Here is an 8,267-nt window from a genome sequence, read left to right as displayed (position 1 = left end):
GCCCCCCCTGACAGAGCTGTCTCCACTGCTGACACTGGCGGTGACTTCTGCGGGTGCCCTTCCAGACACAGGAGGCACCAGTCGCCCATGGGCAGTATAATCCTATAGCAGAGCTAATTAACTTACTGTGGCCTAATAGCGCAAAACGTGTAGATGATGGCAATTTACTGCAGAGCTAATTGGGCAACTCTGCAGTAAAGTGTACGTGTAGATGCACCCAGTGGGTCTCAGCTTGGATCAGAAGAGCTATGAAGGTTGCCCTGAACCTCAAAGGACTGAGAGCCACTGATCGAAGTGGACTTAGTGCCTAGTAAACACCATCTCAAGCAAATCCCAGGACATCATACTCCCCTTGTACTTGGCCTTGGTGAGGCCACAGCTGGAGTACTGCATCCAGTTTTGGGCTCCACAATTCAAAAAGGATGTGGAGAAGCTTGAGAGAGTCCAGAGAAGAGCCACGTGCATGATCAGAGGTCAGAAAAACAGACCTTACGAAGACAGCCTGAGAGCAATGACCCGAGCTGCCTTCGGGCCCTTTGGGTGGGGGGCTGGACTTGATGATCTTCCGAGGTCCCTTCCAGCCCTAATGTCTATGAAATCTATGAAATCCTGTTCCATCCCCTTCAAGTCCTGAAAATCCATTAGTGCATCTATTTGTGTAGCACACCATCCTGTTAACCTGAAGGCTGATAACAAATGTACAGGCTCGGTGGTACTGAAAGGCAGTGAGGAGGAGGAGGAGGAGGAGGAGGAGGCATCTGCTTTTCATATGAACTGTCTTTTCAGGGATGCAGGCAAAGCAGAAGAGAATCCCATGTAGGTGCCTAATAGGTGGACTAGCATCTAGCCCTTGATCATTGCTAACCTGGCTTCCTTAGTCACGAGCTCCTTTTCAGGTGAGGGAACCCAGGGTTTCAAATATCAACAGCAAAATGATGTGAATTAAAGACTCCAGTGCTGATGAAACCTCAGTGCGAGGAGAGCTCCATAAACAGAGGAGTCATGCAGTGCCTAGAATGGTTTTTCAAAGGTCGCTGCACAGCACCAAGCAGGGATGCCTGGCTCTCTGCACCTACCCCAGGAACTTCCAGGGCTCAGTTAATATTTAGTTTTGTCCTCCCTTAAAAGCCAGCACCTGTTTTATAAATGCCGTTGCTCAGGCAATGTGCGATAATGCAGCAGCCACTCAACATTGCGATGAGCAGGTCACACGATGTGCCGTGCCCTGCTTTCCATAATGTCAGCGCACTGATTGTTGAAGCCCAGATGGTTGCGAAGTCCCCTGGTATTTGTTTCTTTCCTCCCCCTCACCCTGCTGATTTCGATTACAAGCTCCTTCTGGCAGGGGCTGTCACTTCTATGGCTAGGTACAGACATTCAAAAAGCCTGAGGCGGGATCCAAGTTACACGGTTTTCTGTAAGCGACGTGGTTTGGATCAGTAGGGAACAGAACATGGGTTCGTCTTTTGGTGTGTGTTGTCGGGGGGTAAATCTCAGACCAAGTTCTGCCATTTTTAAACCGGTCTGTATGTGCTGAACTTCTCAGATTTACAAATTCACAGCAGTTTCAGGCTGGAAGGGACCTTGTGAGCTCATCGGGTGCAGCTCCCCTGCTCTGGGCAGGAAAGGGTCAAATATCCCCAGCAAGGTGTTCGTACAGTCTCCTTTCAAAGATCTCTAGGGTAGGTGCCTGCACCACCCCAGCTGGGAGTCTGTTCCAGGGTTTGCTCACATGAACGGGGTGTGGGCTCAACAATTTAATGGTCAGATGGGTGGGAAACTGGCTGCGGGGTCGGACCCAGACAGTACTAATTGATGGACCTGTGTTGACCTGGTGGAAGGTTGCCAGAGGGGGTCCCCAGTGTTTGGTACTTGGACCAGTGCTTTTCAACATCTTCATCATTGATTTGGATGTGGGGGTGAAAAGCACACTGGCAAAGTTTGCCGATGACACTAAGCTGTGGGGAAGGGCGGCCATGCATCAGGGTAGGGTGATGATCCAGAAGGACCTAGACACATTAGTTAGCTGGGCGGACCAGACCCAGATGCTGTCCAACACCGAGAAGTGGCAAGTGCTCCATCTGGGGAGGAAAAATCTGCAACAAATGTACCGGCTTGGTGGTGCTGCACTAGCTAGCACCACGTCTGAAAGGAACTTGGGGGTCATAATTGACCATAAAATGAATATGAGCCACCAGTGTGATGCTACAGTCTGCAGAGCAAACGCTACACTTGCATGTACCAACCGATGCATCTCAAGCCAAAATAAGAAAGTTATTCTCCTGGTCTACTTGGCATTGGTGAGACTGCAGATGCAGTACTGTGTCCTGTTCTGGCACTGCACTTCAAGAAGGACATAGAGAGGCTTGAGAGAGTCCAGAGAAGAGCCACTCATCAGGTAGCTGGGAAGGGGAGGATGGTAGCCAGGCCCAGTGGCCTAATGGATAAGGCACTATCCTCCAAAGCTGGGGATTGTGGATTCAAGTCCCACCTGGGTCAACCAGCTGCTTTATTAGGGACCTGATGATCTCATGTAATCCCTTCCAGGTTTCTGTATGATTGGGGGCCTGAAGAGTAAGCCATATGAGGAATGGCTGGCATACATGGTACTGTGAAGGGAAGGATTTGGTGGCTGCTTACAAATATATCAGGGCCTAGGTGGAGAACTCTTCACCAACGTGCCCCAGGAGAAAACCAGGAGCAATGGTCACCCCACACTTCCTTGCCCCCCTCCCCAAATCCTGTTCCAGCTGGGCAGTTTGTCCCAGCCCCTTCCCTTCCCTTCCCCCTCCACCCACCACAACAGACTTGGCAGCTGTGTCCAGCATGGTGAGGACTGCTGTCTATTTAGTCTATGGCCAAATATCCGAATCGGCCAAATAGCCAAATCTTTTCTGAATCGATTTGGAGGCTTCCGATTTGATTTGGAGCTTTTAATTGGTCTGCTGATTTGATTCAGATTCAGAGATTTGGTCGCCGAATCAGGCTGAATCTCCTTCAAATTGAATAGGCTAGTGAAGCTTCGCACAGCCCTAATAAAGAACCCAAGAAATGGAGCATCCCATAGCACTTGTTCAAACAAACCATTGCACTCCTACGGATGATGACAGTTGCCTGAAAGCTCCTTTCTTCATGAAGAAGAGGTGCGGCTTGGCCATATACGGTCCATCATGTTCTTGACATGCATTATTAGCACATGCTGTGAACCTCAATAACAACACACTTCAAGGATTATTTTCTTAAATTATTCATCACAATCCCCTTTGCCTCCCACGTACCTTAGCTACTACTTTGCTTTGAAGAGGAGCTGATAGTTTGCCTTGGACCCAAAATGGTTGCGTAGCAAAATCCAGGGAACATATTATCTGCTGGTATTAATCAGCATGTCCTCCTTGACTTCCACAGAACTCTGCTTCTTTCAACCAATTCAGGCTCTGGCCCAATTTTTTTCAGAAAACCAATGATCAGTTGAAATACTCCCATGATTTTTTTCCAGTTCAAGGAACTTGGGGAAGGAGTGAGAGGTTGTTCCTTTTGGGTATGCGGTTCCATTGTCATGTGTGCAGCTCCACAAGGGTGTATTTGCTTTGCTCATATGCAATAGCCCTTCCTCTCTCTGACCGTTTTGTCTATTTAAATTACAAATGCTTTAAACAGTATCTATCGAGGTGATGAGGTCTTCAGGCAGGGTCTCTTCTTCTGGGACAACCATCTCTATTGGCCCTTCGGCACTGTCACAAATAAATAGGTGATGATAGGAAGGTTGCCAACAGATTCTGTTGGTGATAATACAGCATTTATCCTAAATCATGCGGCATGGGACAGATGTCAGTCATATGTTTTAATGCACTATATCAGTGCAGTTACTGCAGTGATAAGCACTTGAATAGAACAGAACAATTAGCAAGTGTAACAATCAACCGTTTAGAACAAATCCACCATCAAGCAGGTGGAAAAGACAATTAAGTCACTGAGTTAATTTGCATATGCATGTTGGTTTGAATTTGTATCCTTCATTACTTAATTTTACACCAAAAGATTAGCTGAGCTGCTTAACACACTGAAGGTAAATACAGAAATCAAGGGCAAATCTTATCATTTGCAAATGAAAATTCATTTAGTATAGCATTATTAAGACATCTAATAAGAAGCTTGCTGGGCAGTTAATAAATCAGCTTTTTTCATGTCTAGTTATTGAGTAGCAGAGGGTAAACAGAATCACTAGGTCCATTTGCATGTGCAAGTCGTTACAAATTTTACTAATTTCCCAGATCATGAGGTAAAATGCACCATTTCAGTTTTGGTGGGATCCATCTTACTTGAATCTGAATCTTTGCTATCAGATATCAGTTTGGCCCTAAGTCTTCCAGCATGGAGAAGACTCTGCTATCCTTGTCATATTTCAATAACTTGCTTATGAAGATGCCTCCTTGCTACTTTTTCCTGATCCTCCTATTTGATCCACCTGGTGTGAGTGTACCATGCCAATATAAAATCCGGGGTAATACAAGCCTTGCCCCAAGAAGCTCTTTGGGAACCTTGCAATGGCTTTTGGACAGGTTAATGGATATAAGAGTCTAGTCTTCAATGTTATGTGAGCAGAACTCTATTGGAGGTACACTGATTGTTTCCCGTGCAAATCTAGCCTGCAGAAAAAAAGAGCAGAGCTGAATGGAGGGTATTTGTTTCCCTCTGCCCCATGCTTCTTCTTGCAAGCATCTTGCCCCTCTGTGTGGGCTCAGACCAATTTGCTGGTTGCCCCAGGGGGTGGAAGGAATTTTTTTCTCCCCATGTTGCTGCAGGTACTGAGGTTCCTTAGAAGCACTGGGTGTTGGCTGCAGCCAAGGCTGGTGATTTTGACTGGGGTATAGCAGTGCTCCTGTTGGGACTAAACCCCAGAGGTTTCTGGTGAGAGCAGTGGTTTTCCAACTCCCTTAAGTCACAGGCTGTTTTCATATCACTGCTGCTGCTGCAGATCTCCTACCCCATCCTAAAGACTGACATGGAGTTGTTTTGGGGCAGCGGGCCTTGTGCAACAGGGCTGCTTGTATAGTTTGGACAAACACTTGTATGGGATAGCTTGGCTGGCGATCATCCTGCCTTAAGCAGGGATCCTCCGGTCCTTTCCAGTCCTTCTGTTGTATGATCCTGTGATTCTAAGAACTATTATTATTATTTGGTTTTTGTGTCGATGTTCACTTGGGGTTGGGACCTCACTGCAGTTGGCACTGTGCAAATGCATAGACAGTGCCAGGCTTGGAAAACTTCCTCTCTACCTGGAGAAGGCAGGTACTTAGTATGAGGAGGAAGAAACAGAGAGCCAAAGAGATTTGCCTGAGTTCCCACAGAAGGAAAACCAGGAATAAGGCCCAAGTCTCCTGAAGCCTGGTTGACTGCTCTGTTCAGTAGAGAAGTATAAGAGATCTTGAGTTCTGGAGTACCACCTAGCATCAAGGATTAGACGCATGGTAGACTGATCAGCAAAGGAGCGATCCACTTGTCCGAGCCCCAATGCCCAAGATAGACTCCCTCCAGAGATGGTGCAACTACCTACTCTGGTCTCTTTTAAGAAACATCTGGATGTTTATCTTGCTGAGATCCTTTGACCCTTGCTGACTTCCTGCACCTGGGGCAGGAGGCTAGACTTGATGATCTCCCGAGGTCCCTTCCAGCCCTAATGTCTATGAAATATCTATGAACTATAACCAAAAACCTTGAGATGGATTTGGTGGGGGGAAGGTGGGGGGGTTAAAAACAACCTGCTTTGCCTCCTAGAAATTCTTCAGCGTTTCTAACCAATATTCCCATCTCTAGTATTTAAGGCACCCTAGGCCTCATGTTAGTTTATTGTATCCCTCAGCTTAGTGCCTGAGCACCCTGCTTCATTTTTCTCCAAGCCAGCTCACCAGATTTTTGACACCGTCCAATCTGAAGCCAAAGCTCAGGCCAGTTTCAATTTGTTTGAACTTCATCCAGACTCGAATACTGTATTCTAGTCTCTTTTACTTTGATATACATGACTTTTTTGCAAATTTGTATATAATCCCCAGAGGCAAAGCTGATCATAGGTACAAAATACTGGCATCTAAGAGCAAGCAGAACATGCAACACAATGCATGCCAAGGGCATTGTAACCTTGTATAGCCAGTGCAGTAGATGTTAGAATAAATAACTCACTGAATGTCAATGCAATAAGTGTGACTCTCAAAGGATATTTGTCGTGGGTGGATCAAGCACAAGAGTGGGCAAAATCTGGCCCAGGAGCTGGATGCGTCACACCAGGCCATTCTATCCAGCCCGCGGAGCCCTTAAAAATTTAGAAAATTAATATTTATCTGCCGTGTGGGCTGCCTGTCATGTGGCCCACAATAGCTACCCAAAACTCAGTAAGCGGCCCTCTGCCCAAAAAAATTGCCCACCTCTGATCTAGCACTATCAAAAGGAGGGTGCAGATAGTGAGGTGCATCATCATATAGAAACTAACTCATTTTTCTACAGTTAAAAATAAACTAGAAGCTTTGAGCATTTTTATACGTGCTGTGGGATGCAATGCTTTAATTAGTGAGCCGTGCTAATTAAAAGCATCACGTGTTTCAGCGTCCCCATGCTGAAAACATGATGGCGGCGCACTTTGAAACAAAGCTCATCAAGCATGTTTCATTTCAAAGTGCCTTGCTGCCATGTTTTCAGCGCAGAAATGCGCAGTGATGCTGATAGACGTGATGCAGAAGGCTGCTGGAGAGCATCCATTTTTGTGCTCCAGGAGACTTAACTCATCAAGTCTGCTCCGATGCATGGGATTTCCAAGGCATCAGAGAAGGCTCTGTGCACATGTATAGGAGGGATGTAGGGCTCTATTATGCAGTTTTAGATGGAAGTAAAAATGAATAGGACTTCACTGGAATGAGTTAAAAATAATCTGCCGGGCTATGAAATAGGAAATTCATTACCAGAAGCACCTACTGGACAGCAGAACTGCAGAACAAAGGATAGTTTGATTGGTGGCCCATCAAGACCATTAAAAAGAGGAGAGAGTCACTAATACCTGTGGACTGAAGACTTTGGAAGGGATCAGGCAGATGGTCATGAAGTCAAGGGACCCCCTCTGGGCTGCCTGACAAAAAATGCTGCTGTCACTGCCAGGAGGTTGGTTTCAAACGCTGGGTGGACCACGAATCCAAGGACCAGGAACCCCCTCCCACCCCTCCAGATCCACCCCTGGTTACTTCCTCCTTTATTTCAGTTATCTCATGATTTTCATCCCTATGAATTCATGGCTGGGAGTTAAGCAGCAGCCGGCCCCATATTAATTTGCTGTAGAACATTAAATAATGAAATTACGCTCGTGTTATTTATTACAGCTGAAGATGATCTTTTCCCTCCATTATGGCCTTTCTATGGACTGATGGGTCATAGTTTATGGAGGAGGGACTGTGGAGCAGTGGTAGCATAAGAGCAGTCAGAGGGGTGGTTGGACTGGTTTAGCTTCAGAGGCAGGAAGTCTGGCAAGAAGCACATGTTCTGTTAAGAAGAGATGGTTGCAATCAGTCACTAAAATTAACCCTGTTAAGCACTTTGGGACCAAAGTGATTAGCGGGCATGTAGTATAAACTAAGCATTCACTTCCCCAGCACTGGAGGGGATGGGGCCAGCCTCAGCACTTATCTCCTGGAGCAAGGTAGCAGCAAGCAAACTCTCTCCAGAGCAAATCACTAAATCTAACCCATAGAGATGAGCTTAAGCCATAAATTAACATACGTGAGTTGGGCAGTTTTATTGTTTTATAAATCATTTGATTGTGTTGGTCTGATCCAGGAAATGATGTTGACTGCTGTGAGGCTTTCGGGTGATGTCTGGGCTTGAGGCCAATTGTACGCATAGCTCTTGGGGCTTCTGAGCCTGGTATCCTTCATTGCTGCACCTCCGCCAGGGATGCAGGGAGAAGTTCAGCACCGAGTGTTGGTCTCAGGCAGCAGAATTTACAAAACCTGTTTGAATGGGAAATTGTGGAATAAGCAATCATCCGTAGATTGGATTGTGTTAAGTGTAGTTTAAACACGGACTGTGGATTCTTATCCCATGACCTGGATTAGCTTTTGTGATCCCTTTATTCCTATGGGTTTTTTGCTCGTTTGCATTTCCTATCACTGTCGCCCTCCCCCCTGCCCTCTCCTCCGCTGTGTACAATCACAGAGTCTAAAAGCTAAAGGAACATCAAGCTCCTCCATGTCCCTGGTAGATGATGAAGGAATATACAAGATGAAAGA

This window comes from Gavialis gangeticus, unplaced genomic scaffold, assembly GCF_001723915.1.
Source record: "Gavialis gangeticus isolate Ggan-Ray unplaced genomic scaffold, GavGan_comp1, whole genome shotgun sequence".
Taxonomy (NCBI): domain Eukaryota; kingdom Metazoa; phylum Chordata; order Crocodylia; family Gavialidae; genus Gavialis; species Gavialis gangeticus.
Note: the sequence above shows the minus strand (reverse complement) of the source record.